A 14,321-nucleotide genomic window follows, 5' to 3' on the forward strand; every position below is an offset into this window, starting at 1 on the left:
TCGGCGATGCCAATAGTGGTATCAAACGAATGGCTGGCCAATCTTATCCTAATTTGAGTTGGTTTAAGAGGTCCAAGACCAAGCCTCTCATAAAGTGAATGGGGCATTAGGTTAATGCTTGCACCCAAGTCGGCTAGTGCATTGAACACTTCCGATTCACCGAACTTACAAGGGAAAACAAATTTTTCCGGATCTCCTAACTTCTTAGGGATCCTTGGCCATGATGCAAGAATCTTGTTGCACTCCTCTTCGATAAAGAAAGATGTTTCGTCATTGTATTTACCCCTTTGAGATATTAACTCCTTGATGAACCGACCGTAATTCGGCATTCCTTTAAGCACATCGGTGATAGGTAAGTTAACCGAGACATTTTTCATCATTTCTTGAAACATTTTGTATTGAGCCGCCAACTTGTCCTTCTTTAAAGCTTTTGGATATGGCACCGGTCTCGTAATCTTTGAAGACTCATCACCCTTTTTCTTTCCCGATTCATCATTACCCGTACCCTCGGTTGAGTTGACCTTTTCTTTACCCTTCTCTTTACTAACCCCGGTATCCTCTTCAATAAAACTTGGTAGTGGTTCATGGGTTATAAAGGGTTGTGGTTGAGGATCTTCGACCCCTTGAGTAGTTAAATCGCTTCGAGTGGTTATGGCGTTGACATTTTCATTTTGGTTTGGGTTATTAGGGTTTTGGTTGGTGCTTTCGATAGGAATCACTCTTGAGTTGTTGTGTTGTTGGTTTTGATTGTGTTGACGGTTATTGTTGTGATTGTTAATCGGGTTGACTTGAGTGTTTGAAGATAAAGTTCCTTGTGGTCTTTCGGCAACTTGATTTGAAAGTCGTCCAACGGCACTCTCAAGGTTTTAGAATGAGGTTTGTTGGTTTCGGATTTGTTGCTTTAAGAATTCATTCTCTTTCATTAGAAAAGCTTCGGTTGATTCTACCTTCTTGATGTAGTTTTGCATGATTTCTTCTAAGCTCTTCGAAGGTTGGGATTGTTGATTTTTTTGTTGAGGTTGTTGATTGTAACCTTGGTTATTTTGTGATGGACTATAACCTTGGTTGTTTTGATAATTTGAATTGGCTTGATTGTTGTAAGGTTGGTTGTTGTAAGGTTGTTGGTTTTGGTATTGGAAATTGTTGTTTCGTTTTGGTTATAGTTGTTGTAACCTTGATTTCGGTTTTGGTTTGTGAATTCGTGTGGTGTATGGGTTTGGTTGTTGAATGATACTTGTTTTCGATTAGGATTGTAGTAGCTTTGGTTAGATGTTCCTCCGCGTTGGTAGTTTTGATTACTCACGTAGTTCACATGAGCATCCGAATTCATGGGAATATCATCTAGATCAACATGATTGCATTGAGTAATTTGAGGACAATTCTTAATGAGATGTAGACCCTCGCATCGTTGACAACCTACTTGCATTGCAACTACCGTTTGTTGAATCTTCTTCAATTCTTTCCCAAATGTTTGAAATTGATTATTCAAGCTTGCAAGCTTCACTTGCCCATTATCACTCTCGACTTATGCTACACTTTTCCTTGTCAAATCTTGTAGTGAAGGTGCCCATTCATACTTGTTGACCGAGATGTCTTCTAACATAATTTCAGCCGCATTTGGTGATTTGTACATAAACACCCCACCGGATGAAGAATCAAGATATTGCTTCATAAAAGTATTACAACCCCGATAGAATGTGTTGATATACTCCTTCTTCGTCAAACCATGCGGTGGGCAAGCTCTTAGTAGCTTCTTGAATCGAACCCATGCATCATACAAACTCTCATCACCCCATTGTGTGAACCTATTAATCTCCATTCTAAGTTGTTCTACTTTTGACGGTGGAAAGAAATGATTGATAAACTCATTTGTTAATTCTTGAAAAGACCTTATGTAATCGGATGGTAAACTTCGCATCCAAGCTTTTGCGTCTCCTTGAAGTGTGAAGGGGAATGCCCTTAGCTTAAAAGCGTCATCGGTGACATTTTGGGTTTTGTAAATATCACAAACATCATTAAAGTGTTGAATATGTTCGAACGGATTCTCATCTATCAACCCATGAAAGTATGTATCCTTGATTAACGTGAAAAAGTTACCCTCGATCTTCCAATTATCTGTTTCAATTGGTGGTTTTGTAATAGCCGGTGCTATCATTGTTGGTACAACTAATCTAGCGCTCCACATTGGTGTGTCGTTTGGATCATTCAATAATTCTTGATTAACCGGAGGACCATTAGGATTGCGCTAGTCATCGTGAATCGGATTACCGTTTAGATTCATCTCTTCTAAACAAAATGGCAAAGCTTCGAAATTCTTTTTTAATACTCTTTCTTCTCTACGATTATAAACCCCGTGCACGTGTCTTTCGGGATCGGAGAATGGATGTGTGAAGTCTTGATCCTTTACACCAAAGGTACCTATCCTTCAATCACAACACAAACACAAGCGATTTTCCAAACGAAAATAATAATATAAAATGCGAAAAGTAACTTCCGTAAGGGTAAACCCCTACGAAAGGATTGAACAATTAAAATTTTAAACCAAATAACCAACTAGGCTAATCGCATTCCCCGGCAGCGGCGCCAAGAAAGTGTGATGCGTTCGTGCGATATACATCTTTTACCCTCTAAATTTATATTTGATTCAAACACTACAATCAAGCACACATAACTAACGAGCACTTAGAACCCGGTTATTATAGCACTTTAATGTAAGTATTCTTATCAAGTTCGACCCAAGGGAAGCGGTGTAAGTCGGATATTTGAAACTATCAATTGTCCTAGGGTTTGTTTGATTGGGGGGTTTCGATTGATATCAACTAACAACTAAACCTTGCACAATTAAACAAACCTAAATTTATCAATTAAACTAGTAACAAGAAACAAGTAGTGAAGTATTAAGACTTAAAACAAATTAACTAAGACGTGTTCACTTATCTAATCCTCTCTATGCTTGGCTTGCCCCATTTTGTCTATTCTGCTATCTCATTAGTTTTTGAACTATTAAATATTTAGCATCACTACTAAACCTCAAATAAAATGATACTCCGCGAATTCACATTAGCTTTATATCCTAGGATCGAGTTAAGCATGATTTGGTCATTGAGATTGAGGTTGGGTTGAAATCACTTAAAACCCCCATCTATCGAAATCACTTAAGATAATCGGCACTACTATGTTGACTAGAGGCCAATTGAAAACTAACCTAGATCAAGAACACAATCACTTTCAATTCCTAAGCTAGTTGTCTAGATCACCCAAGGTGTTGAAGCACATATTGTTTCACTTCTCAAATCACCAAGAGAGCTACACAACATATGTAATCAAAGTCAAGCCTAAAACAAACTAATAGCAATGGATCTTTAGCTAACTCAACAACACATGATCAAGTAATTCATTCAAACAACAATAATCAATTGATTGGGGCAAACACTAGCATTAGAGATTCTTAGATAAGCAAACACAAGATATTTTGCCAATCATAGCTAAAATTAAACTAATAATAAGCATAGAAATGTAAATCATCATCATCTTCAAGTTATTACAAGTAATCAATGCAAAATATGAAAAGTAAAGTGAAGATTACAACCCAAAATGTAAAGAAGATGATGATCTAAGCTAAACAATGATGAATCTTGAGCTAGCTTCCTTGAATCCACCCTTAAACACCAATGGATGATGAAATTAGGGTTTTGTATGTGAAATTTGGACCTTAAGCTGCTGCTCTCTAAAGATGCATATGAAAAATGACCTAATCTCGTTCCTTTTATAGTGCTGAAAATCTGGGCTGAAACAGCGACAGGAGCACCGCTTTTGGACAGGAGCGGCGCTTTTGGATTTATTGAGGAGCGGCGCTTTTGATCAGGAATGCCACTTTTAGCTCTAAACAGGGACGAAACTTTTGTTGAGGAGCGATGCCTTTAGCTAAATAGGAGTGACGCTTTTCACTGTAGAAAATGCGCTTTTGCTCACTAGAGGAAAATGGAGCAGAAATGTGCATGAGAACGTCGCTTTTTCAGTTGATGCGGCGCTTTTGGCTCACAGGAGCGGTATTCTTGAATGAGGAGCGGCGATTTTGATGCCGATTCTGCACTTTTCCATTTCCTTAGTCAATTTTGCCCAAGATTTAGTCAATTTTACACCAAATCAACTCCTTAGCCCTTAATTGACCATTTAGCTCAATAGCACACAAAATAGGCTCCAAGATAGTCATAAATTGAGCGAAGTGAGGTAGATATCGCGAAATAAAACATATATAAATGGAGCGATATCAGTGTTATTCAACTTGTTGGCAACGTTAAACATGCGAAAGGAGTAACCGCTAAAGGAAAGTCGCCGGTTTCCCACTGAAGTCGCCGGCCTAGCCAACGAATTTGAAAACTATAAATTGAGGCCTTCTGGTTCTGTTTTAGATATACTCTTTCATTTTTCCTTTAGGGTTTTCACCAAAATACGAAAACTCTTAGATTAGGGTTTTATTTCAAGTTGTAATCAAAGTTATCAAGTTATTAATAAAGTTTTATTTTCATCTACCTTTTTGAGGTACATGACTTTATCCTTTTCTCTTGTTTATCGTATTTTATTTACTTTTTCTGTATCTGTTCCTCTACCACTATGAACTAAACGTTCATAGTGGTTAAGTGGACAAAAAACAAACTTTGTCTGGGAATCAGATGAAGCCGCCGGCTTCACCAGTCCACGCAGCCGGCTTGACAGGAACAAAGCCGCCGGCTTCGTATTCCAATCCGTACAGTTTCTGTTTTTTTCCAAATCTGTATAAATTGAGTTTCTGTGATGATTGTTTAAACTGTTTTGAATCTGCTATGTTTTAATATGCTTTCTTGCCATGCTTAATGATTAAATGTTAGATTTTAGGATTGATTAATACTTAATCCAATGATCTATTATTCGATTCATGCTACTTGTTTAAGATCTAGTAAATGAAACTTGTTAAATTAGATTGAATGCAACTAAGTTAAACAACATTGTTAGTGATAATCTTTAAATATGAATTATGCTTATATAATAGATTTTGATATTGTTAGGCTTAGTCGAAGATCCTCTGTTTGGATGTGTTTGATTAATGATTGCATGAAAACCAAGTAATAATTGACTTTCAGCTAGTAACTTGAGTTGATCTAGTTGATGTTTAATAGCTTATATAATTTGTCAGTCTATTTGCATGTTGATCCGCATCATAAGGTTGATATGTATCATGTAATTGAATTGAATACTAAGAATTGAGATGTTAGTCATGCACATCACGTATCTAGCATATACTTTAAGTCCGGCCTATTGAATGATATGTAACACTTGTCTTAACCTGTTTAGGGTTAATGATTGGTCTATGATTATTATTTTGCCATGTGTTAATATAAGTTAAGAAATTTGCCTAATATGATTCCCGTTTGAGTTATTCATCCATGTAACTGCTTTTATTTATAATTATTTATTTTAAGTCTTTAAATTCTTGCTTTATATTTAGTTATTTTATTCATTAAAATCGTATCTTCAATAATATCTTTCCTAAGAGATAAAAATCTACAATATTAAAATACATAAAAAGCTATCTTTAGTTCTTTAATAAGAGCTAAGTTATTTAATACACCAACTTAAAACGCATCTACGCTCTCTTGGGATGATAACCTAAAATACTACATCTGATCGGGTTTTGTTGCTCGTTATGGTGTTAAAAGTAAAAATAAAGGTTTTATAAATTTAAAAGTTGAAGGCCAAATTAAGCACTACTGCACACTTTTGACACATCATCGGCCAAAAAGTCACGTTTTTATCCCTGATATTAAGCCCCAAAATCAATAAAGGGATAACCTTTATCGCCAAAATAAGCATTTGTTTACTTTATATTGTAGTTTAAGTGATTACGAAGACAACGAAAAAAATTGAAGAAAACGGACTTAAAACGAAGAATCTAGAGCGAAAACGAGGAAGGCCAAGCTACGAAATCGGAAATCAAGTTACGATCCAGGAAACAAGACTGACCAGGCAGCCATACGACCTTGGCATACGGTGTAACAACCCGACTTTTTCCGTTTACTATCGTTACTTGTTCGTTAAATATTTAATGGTGTTTACGTAGACTTTGTATGTGTAATGGAATTAAATGCATATTGATCCTAGTGGATTACTTGAATTAATATTTTATATTAATTTATGAACTTGTTTCGGATAGCGAAATAACTAGAAAACGTTACGATTAAGTTAATCGCCTAGAAAGCTTTTCAGTTTACGTAACTCAGAAAAATGACAAAATTATTATTTTCAATAATTATTGACTTTACGAAAAACTTATTTAATTTATTATTTATTTAATGAATTAAACCCGGTGTTTGCGTTTCAACGACTAGTTAACATTCCGGAGACCCGGTACGGTTAACAGCATTCGAAACGGACCACGCGCGTACGAGTAATTAAGCAAAACCGAGCCCGAGACCCCCTAAATGTAGTAACCCGAACTTTTCCATGTTTATATATATTAATTGAGATTGATATTTACATGATTAAATGTTTCCAACATGTTAAGCAATCAAACTTGTTAAGACTTGATTAATTGAAATATGTTTCATATAGACAATTGACCACCCAAGTTGACCGGTGATTCACGAACGTTAAAACTTGTAAAAACTATATGATGACATATATATGGATATTTATATAGTTAACATGATACTATGATAAGTAAACATATCATTAAGTATATTAACAATGAACTACATATGTAAAAACAAGACTACTAACTTAATGATTTTTAAACGAGACATATATGTAACGATTATCGTTCTAAAGACATTTAATGTATATATATCATATTAAGAGATATTCATACATGATAATATCATGATAATATAATAATTTAAAATCTCATTTGATATTATAAACATTGGGTTAACAACATTTAACAAGATCGTTAACCTAAAGGTTTCAAAACAACACTTACATGTAACGACTAACGATGACTTAACGACTCAGTTAAAATGTATATACATGTAGTGTTTTAATATGTATTTATACACTTTTTAAAGACTTCAATAAACTTATCAACATACTTCTACTTAACAAAAATGCTTACAATTACATCCTCGTTCAGTTTCATCAACAATTCTACTCGTATGCACCCGTATTCGTACTTGTACAATACACAGCTTTTAGATGTATGTACTATTGGTATATACACTCCAATGATCAGCTCTTAGCATCCCATGTGAGTCACCTAACACATGTGGGAACCATCATTTGGCAACTAGCATGAAATATCTCATAAAATTACAAAAATATGAGTAATCATTCATGACTTATTTACATGAAAACAAAATTAAATATCCTTTATATCTAATCCATACACCAACGACCAAAAACACCTACAAACACTTTCATTCTTCAATTTTCTTCATCTAATTGATCTCTCTCAAGTTCTATCTTCAAGTTCTAAGTGTTCTTCATATATTCTACAAGTTCTAGTTACATAAAATCAAGAATACTTTCAAGTTTGCTAGCTCACTTCCAATCTTGTAAGGTGATCATCCAACCTCAAGAAATCTTTGTTTCTTACAGTAGGTTATCATTCTAATACAAGGTAATAATTATATTCAAACTCTGGTTCAATTTCTATAACTATAACAATCTTATTTCAAGTGATGATCTTACTTGAACTTGTTTTCGTGTCATGATTCTGCTTCAAGAACTTCGAGCCATCCAAGGATCCGTTGAAGCTAGATCCATTTTTCTCTTTTACAGTAGGTTTATCCAAGAAACTTAAGGTAGTAATGATGTTCATAACATCATTCGATTCATACATATAAAGCTATCTTATTCGAAGGTTTAAACTTGTAATCACTAGAACATAGTTTAGTTAATTCTAAACTTGTTCGCAAACAAAAGTTAATCCTTCTAACTTGACCTTTAAAATCAACTAAACACATGTTATATATCTATATGATATGCTAACTTAATGATTTAAAACCTGGAAACACGAAAAACACCGTAAAACCGGATTTACGCCGTCGTAGTAACACCGCGGGCTGTTTTGGGTTAGTTAATTAAAAACTATGATAAACTTTGATTTAAAAAGTTGTTATTCTGAGAAAATGATTTTTATTATGAACATGAAACTATATCCAAAAATTATGGTTAAACTCAAAGTGGAAGTATGTTTTTTAAAATGGTCATCTAGACGTCGTTCTTTCGACTGAAATGACTACCTTTACAAAAATGACTTGTAACTTATTTTTCCGACTATAAACCTATACTTTTTCTGTTTAGATTCATAAAATAGAGTTCAATATGAAACCATAGCAATTTGATTCACTCAAAACGGATTTAAAATGAAGAAGTTATGGGTAAAACAAGATTGGATAATTTTTCTCATTTTAGCTACGTGAAAATTGGTAACAAATCTATTCCAACCATAACTTAATCAACTTGTATTGTATATTATGTAATCTTGAGATACCATAGACACGTATACAATGTTTCGACCTATCATGTCGACACATCTATATATATTTCGGAACAACCATAGACACTCTATATGTGAATGTTGGAGTTAGCTATACAGGGTTGAGGTTGATTCCAAAATATATATAGTTTGAGTTGTGATCAATACTGAGATACGTATACACTGGGTCGTGGATTGATTCAAGATAATATTTATCGATTTATTTCTGTACATCTAACTGTGGACAACTAGTTGTAGGTTACTAACGAGGACAGCTGACTTAATAAACTTAAAACATCAAAATATATTAAAAGTGTTGTAAATATATTTTGAACATACTTTGATATATATGTATATATTGTTATAGGTTCGTGAATCAACCAGTGGCCAAGTCTTACTTCCCGACGAAGTAAAAATCTGTGAAAGTGAGTTTCATTTGCTCCCTTTTTAAATGCTTTTGCAATATATATTTTTGGGACTGAGAATACATGCGCTGCTTTTATAAATGATTTACAAAATAGACACAAGTACGTGAAACTACATTCTATGGTTGAATTATCGAAATCGAATATGCCCATTTTTATTAAGTCTGGTAATCTAAGAATTAGGGAACAGACACCCTAATTGACACGAATCCTAAAGATAGATCTATTGGGCCTAACTAACCCCATCCAAAGTACCGGATGCTTTAGTACTTCGAAATTTATATCATATCCGAAGGGTGTCCCGGAATGATGGGGATATTCTTATATATGCATCTTGTTAATGTCGGTTACCAGGTGTTCACCATATGAATGATTTTTATCTCTATGTATGGGATGTGTATTGAAATATGAAATCTTATGGTCTATTATTATGATTTGATATATATATATATAGGTTAAACCTATAACTCACCAACATTTTTGTTGACGTTTTAAGCATGTTTATTCTCAGGTGATTATTAAGAGCTTCCGCTGTCACATACCTAAATAAGGACGAGATTTAGAGTCCATGCTTGTATGATATTGTGTAAAAACTGCATTCAAGAAACTTATTTTGTTGTAACATATTTGTATTGTAAACTATTATGTAATGGTCGTGTGTAAACAGGATATTTTAGATTATCATTATTTGATAATCTACGTAAAGCTTTTTAAACCTTTATTGATGAAATAAAGGTTATGTTTTGTTTTAAAATGAATGCAGTCTTTGAAAAACGTCTCATATAGAGGTCAAAACCTCGCAACGAAATCAATTAATATGGAACTTTTTTAATCAATAAGAACGGGACATTTCACTAAAAGGGCCATTCGGCCGAACCTACCCCATGGACCCCTTAATGGACTTGTTTTGGTTAGTGGATCTTAGTGGGTTGTGTTTAGGCCCTAATTTGTGATGACCCGGGAATTTCTGACCAAATTTAAACTTGATATTAATATGAAATCGACATGATAAGCAAAGTTTGTAAGGTTGAGTCTCAAATCTTTGAATTATTTATATGGGTTCAGTTAACCTTTGACTATTCCTGACGATTCACGAACAATTGTTGTAAGTAAATATGTATGTATATATATATATATATATATATATATATATATATATATATATATATATATATACAAATATATTTAGATATAGATATAAATATAATATAAGTATATATAATAATTGAGAATAAAGAAAAATATAATTGAAACATTATAATCAAGTATGTAAAATAATATATAGAATAATCTAGCTACTATTAAAATGAATATATATATAAATTCTATACATAAGTAGTATTATATATATTGTAATATATATAGAAAATATAAAAAATAAAAAATAAAAAAAATAATCAATATATGTTATTATATATATTATATTGTCATAGTTAATAATATGTAATATCAACCTATTAAACTTACCTACAAATTAAAATATAATATTACTTCCATTAAAATAAATAGTAATAATAATATCATCATTAATAATATTATTATTTATAACATATAGATATGAAGTTTGATATATATAAATTGCTATTGTATTATTATAACTAATATTAATATTATCATTTACATGGTCAGTATTATTATTATAAATAATATTATTATTATTATTATTATAAATTTTATGGTTATTATTATCATTATCATTAATAATAACATTATTACTATTATATTAATATTAATACAAATTCTTATTAAAATAATATTAAGAGTATTATTATTATAGTTATTAATTTATAAGATTAATTATAAAATGTAATTATAGATATATATATACATACAAATATATAAAAACAGTTATATATAGATATACTAATGTATACGAATAATACATATGAATCAATACTAATATCTTAATAATCTAATTATTAATTTAGGTTAATTAAATATAAATTCAAAAGTCAAGAAGTAGTACAAATTAGCTATCTTTCATTTTCTACTTTCTAATTTTTGTTTTCTTCTAATTGATATTGTCGACCACAATCTTTCCCTATAATTTGTATTCTGCAATTCACAAAAGAAAGGTCAGATATTTTTTTTTTTAAAACGACAGGCTTCCTCTTTTTCTTAATTCTTTTTGGCCAAAATTTAAAAATGAACCAATAATCAAAATCCAAAAATACAGAATTGTTAGGATTCATCCACTCAAACCATCTACAAAATCTCTTGTTCCAATTCCTTTTATTTAATTCGAATTTTTGAGTCAAATATTTGATTTTGAAAGTTAAACGGGTTTTCAATGATCAAATTGGAGGCTTATAGGGTGTTTATGGTATAATTGATGATTCCTAAAGCTTTTATGAATGATTTATAACACAATGTTTTAATCATGAACTGAAACTGCCCAAAACTCAAAATCAAATTTTTTTTTTTATTATGCTCGACGAACAGCAAGTACCTCTTTCTTTATTTTTTTTTTTTTTTTTTATTTTTGTAAATTGATCAAGTGTATTCCTTACAAATCATTTCTGTTTCAATTTAGAATCAAAAATCAAAATTGAATTGGTTGTCTTGATTGATAAAATCACTGGATGATTTAAAAGATTGAAGATGATGAAGAAAAAGGAAAATAATTGATACGGGTTAATTAAATTGGTGATGGTACTAAAATAGATAAACGAACACAGTCGAATGGTTAAGCAGGGTTATGGGTTATCGAGAGGTTTCGGGTTCAATTCCTGCTGGTGACAAGTTTGTTTTTTTAAAACACTTTATGTGGTAGTTCTATTTTTCTAAAACTTATTATTATTATTATTATTATTATTATTATTATTATTATTATTATTATTATTATTATTATTATTATTATTATTATTATTATTATTATTATTATTATTATTATTATTATTGTTATTGTTATTGTTATTGTTATTGTTATTGTTATTGTTATTGTTATTGTTATTGTTATTGTTAGTACTAGTATTAGTAATCAAAATTATTATTATGAAAATAAAGATTACTAATATAACTATTATTACTACTATTAGTATTATCATTATTGTTATGATTATTATTATCTTTAAGTATTCGAACTATTATTATTAGTATTATGAAAGTAATAAAAACTTATCACGATTATTAGAATTTTTTGTATTTTAAAAAACATTATTAGTATTACTTATATTAACATAACTACTAACATTATAACCATTATCATTTTTACCAATATTAATATAAATTTAGTATTATTATCATTAGTAGCATCATTATTTTTTTAACATTATTATTATTATCACTTTTATCATTATTATTGTAAAAGATCATTATTATTATTAAAATTAATATTAACATAATTAACATTTTCACAAACAAATGATCTTAATATAAATATATATTTAATATACATAACTTAATTATATTAATATCTTTATCTTAATAGTATTAAAAATATTAATTTTTACAAACAAAAGAGACTTATATGTAAAAAGTATATATTACATACTATATTCTTATATGAAATATTATTAACTGTAATAATAACTAAATTATATATAGTGTATAAAAATATTTTAAGATATTATAAGTAGTAATAAACACATATAAAAAGATTGAATTCAACACATTATATATATATATATATATATATATATATATATATATATATATATATATATATATAACAATAAGTTACAATTTATTTAATAATATATTATAACAAATATATAAAATACCACATTGTTCAATTACAATTATATGTGTTAATATATATATATACATGATATAGGTTCGTGAATCCGAGGCCAACCCTGCACTGTTCAATATCATCATATGTATTTTTACTACAAAATACAGTACTGTGAGTTTTATTTGCTCCCTTTTTAAATGCTTTTGCAATATATATTTTTGGGACTGAGAATACATGCGCTGTTTTATAAATGTTTGATGAAATAGACACAAGTACTTGAAACTACATTCTATGGTTGAATTATTAAACCGAATATGCCCCTTTTTAGTCTGGTAATCTAAGAATTAGGGAACAGACACCCTAATTGACGCGAATCCTAAAGATAGATCTATCGGGCCCAACAAGCCCCATCCAAAGTACAGGATGCTTTAGTACTTCGAAATTTATATCATGTCTGAAGGAGGATCCCGGAATGATGGGGATATTCTTATATGCATTAAGTTAACGTCGGTTACCAGGTGTTCAATCCATATGAATGATATTTTTGTCTCTATGCATGGGACATATATTTATGAGAATATGAAAATCTTGTGGTCTATTAAAATGATGACAATGAATGTTTATGATAAAGTAATGAACTCACCAACCTTTTGGTTGACACTTTAAAGCATGTTTATTCTCAGGTATGAAAGAAATCTTTCGCTGTGCATTTGATCATATTAGAGATATTACTTGGAATCATTCATGACATATTTCAAAAGACGTTGCATTCGAGTCGTTGAGTTCATCGAGATTATTATTAAGTTAATTATAGTTGGATATATTGAAATGGTATGCATGTCATCACCTTTCGATGTAATGAAAGATTGTGTTTTCAAAAACAAATGCAATGTTTGTAAAATGTATCATATAGGGGTCAAGTACCTCGGGATGTAATCAACTGTTGTGAATCGTTTATAATCGATATGGACTTCGTCCAGATGGATTAGGATGGGTCCTTTCAGTTGGTATCAGAGCGGTGGTCTTAGCGAGCCAGATATGCATTAGTGTGTCTAACTGATAAGTCGATAGGATGCATTAGTGAGTCTGGACTTCGACCGTGTCTGCATGTCAAAAGTTTTGCTTATCATTTTGTGTCAAAAATTAACTATTTATCATCCTTAGGAAATTATCTGCTTATCATTCCTAGTCTAGACACATCTTGCTGCATTGATTGCATGAATAGTGTATAGACAAATTCATATCTTAGCATATCTGCTAATTCATATCTTAGCATATCTGTTACTGTAAACTTTGCCTAACATATTCCGTAGATTCCTCTGTAACTTATGGGTTTTTAGTATTATATATGCATATGTAAATTATGTATTGCAGGGTACTATTCTACATCCTATAATCTATTTCTTATCGAAAATCCTTGATCTGATCGTACGAGATGAATCCCTCAACCAGTTCGAGTCTCTCAGATTCCGATAGCTATTTCGATAGTTATTCCGACAACTATTCCGATAAGGATTTCCACTCGAACTCCGAAAGCAGTATAACCAGAATGAATCAACCAATCAGTCATCCCCAATTCATCTGATGAGTTTGTAGTCGATTTAAACAATGGAGACGCGAAGAAGGCGACCCTTTCCATCCACCAAATTGCCCTCTTGGCGAAGAACCTGAAGCACCTACCGGCGAATCTATCCGAAACACCATTTTCAGCCTCATTTCCAGAGTATCTCGCCATGACTATATCACAAGTCAGATTCAAAACCTTATT

The 14,321-nt window shown here is 31.1% G+C and overlaps 1 non-coding gene across 1 annotated transcript; it reads left to right on the top strand.

Moving 5' to 3' along the window:
* The first annotated feature begins 1,721 nt into the window (after window positions 1–1,721).
* On the top strand, window positions 1,722–1,828 carry LOC139886715 (small nucleolar RNA R71). The gene has a single exon (XR_011772587.1). It is a non-coding gene; the product is annotated as a small nucleolar RNA R71 (small nucleolar RNA).
* The last annotated feature ends 12,493 nt before the right edge of the window (window positions 1,829–14,321 follow it).

This window comes from Rutidosis leptorrhynchoides, chromosome 1 (genome assembly GCF_046630445.1).
Source record: "Rutidosis leptorrhynchoides isolate AG116_Rl617_1_P2 chromosome 1, CSIRO_AGI_Rlap_v1, whole genome shotgun sequence".
Lineage (NCBI taxonomy): Eukaryota > Viridiplantae > Streptophyta > Magnoliopsida > Asterales > Asteraceae > Rutidosis > Rutidosis leptorrhynchoides.